General features: G+C 44.5%; 1 protein-coding gene across 2 annotated transcripts in view; it reads left to right on the top strand.

The window, feature by feature from the left end:
• Positions 1-1,202, top strand: part of CCDC25 (coiled-coil domain containing 25) — a 40,479-nt gene extending 39,277 nt beyond the window's left edge. The window contains exon 10 of one of the 2 annotated variants that reach the window (XM_027088050.1): positions 941-1,202. The gene's annotated coding sequence lies outside the window, so the exon portion shown is untranslated. Of the gene's footprint in view, positions 1-790 lie in introns of both variants that reach the window. The other variant, XM_027088049.1, reaches the window with a different exon arrangement.
• Positions 1,203-2,105: the final 903 nt, after the last annotated feature.

The following is a 2,105-nucleotide window of genomic DNA, read 5'->3' as shown; positions in this document are numbered from 1 at the left end:
CACACACACACACACACACACACACACACACACACACACACACACACGTACACAATATAGTTGGACTTGAAGACAGCATATAACTTTAGGAAGGTGAAAATATTTTTGCCAGAGCATGTCCTGGTACCTCATGAAGGTTGGCTGCCCTTGTTCTTGGAATGTTCCCCTCACCCCCGATTTCCTGATTAGAAAAAAAAAAAGCATGGGTTTTGAAGGTGATAGTGATGTTTTCAGAAGGTTGCTGGCTTCAATGGTCACGTCCCATTGTGCCCTGTGAGTCTGTTAGCAGAGCTGCCCTCAGCTCGTTCAAGCTTCCACGTGCTACATCCTTCCTTTTCCCATTGAGAGCCTCCATCCAGGTACCATCAGGCTTAAATAAATAGTTGGTGTTAATCAAGGTTGGGCCTTTTGGCGATTTTTACCTGAGCACCGAGTAACCCCAGCTGCGTATATTAAACTTCAGGCTCCAGAGGCATTTCTCAGCAGTGAGGGGAGAAATAGGAAGGGATGCTCTGTGGATCATTTTGAAGATGTAGGTTACCTGATTTTTGTCTTGGGATGTAGCATAAAGCACAAGTCTACTTGGCAGTTATGGTTTTAGAAAGAATTAAGCATTTCACTAGCCAGCCAAGTAGATTATTTACCTTGAAATAATATTTATTTTGAGTTAGAACCCCAGAGTGCAGATTTCTCAACTGTAGACTCAGTAACTTAATATGTAGCCGTCCTACCCATCTGCACCACCTGCCCTCCAGGATGATTCTGAATAGAAGATATATTTTTATTACAGCCTGCAAGGCAACCCGTGTGGCAAGAGATAGGACAAGACAATGAAAGGGGAAGGCACAAAGCCTGCAGGTCATAAGGCATGCAGATGCACATTCTAACCACACGCAGAGTCTGCAGCTGTATTCTAACCCAGCAAAAATACCTCCTCCAGCAGATATTCCACCTGTAACAGCACTTTGGAGTGGCGGGTAAAACCACAAGACTTCAGGGTTTCTGTTTATCCCAAGCTGGTGTATGGGGTTGAACTGGAAGATTTCCTGAGACATAACTCGGCCAAATTGTGAGAAGGGGTGTGGGAGATGACTCCAGAAATTTGTGATTGTGTGTTTATATATGTCCAGTCATATTCAGCCTGGAGTTCTATGAGTTGGAAATGTAATAATAAAGACTCGTTTTTTTATTTGGGAGGATACTGATATATAAATTCTTAGCTTGTTATTTCCTTCCCCAAACTAGTTTTGAGGGTGATCGGGCTGTGAAAACCTCATCTATTATATAGGCTTAAACTGGTAGGTTCTACGGGGTAATCTTCCTGCCTCACTGATAAATGTGTCTCTCCCCCAGATACCCACTGGGTCAGAGTGGATGACCTTTCTCAGACACACTCTGGATTGAGTGTAAATTAGTAACTGTGCTTCTTCAATTAGGTGGCCCTCCTGCCTGGTTACTGTAGGCAAACTGCTGCAAATGTCTAGAATGGGGAGACTTTGCTTCTAACATCGCCGTTGTCACCTCAGCTCTCTCTGCTGCTTAAGAAGGACTCCTCTCTACCGCACATGATAACATATACAGGGAGAGCTTTTGAAGAATACATCTGTTTTTACTCTAGTGTGAGAGATCCTGGGGTCCACGTCGTACACATGTCCTAACTCTCAGCTGACACTGGTTTCAAATGTCAAGGTCTCTCTTCTGAATCCCTGGCGCTCAAACCTTTCTAGCTGCTCTGTGGTGGTCTCCTCCTACCTCCGCCTGTGCGGTGGGTAGGTTTCTTTCCCCAGCTCCCGTGGTCCCAGAGGAAGCATCGTCCTTTTGAGGACATTGGTTCAGTGCCAACCGGTCAAACTGTTGGCACTGAAGTCATCTCACTTCTTGCTATTGGCATGTTTCCTCAGCTTCCTGTAGGAAAATTCCAAATTGTTGGCAATTTTATGAGCTGTGTCCTTGATCAAATCATGCATAAAGAGGATTTCTCTTTCCAGCTCTGCCTTCAGTTTCCCCACTCTGATCTGCGTGCAGGTGAGGTTCACATTATCGTTTAATTTACTTCACAAACTCTGTTGTATTCCTGTAGCTTGAGAATTTATTTCTTATCCACC

This window comes from Aethalodelphis obliquidens, unplaced genomic scaffold (assembly GCF_003676395.1).
Source record: "Aethalodelphis obliquidens isolate GAN/ISIS:26980383/991018 unplaced genomic scaffold, ASM367639v1 scaffold61, whole genome shotgun sequence".
Classification (NCBI taxonomy): domain Eukaryota; kingdom Metazoa; phylum Chordata; class Mammalia; order Artiodactyla; family Delphinidae; genus Aethalodelphis; species Aethalodelphis obliquidens.
Note: the sequence above shows the minus strand (reverse complement) of the source record. Positions and strands in the feature narration are given on the sequence as shown.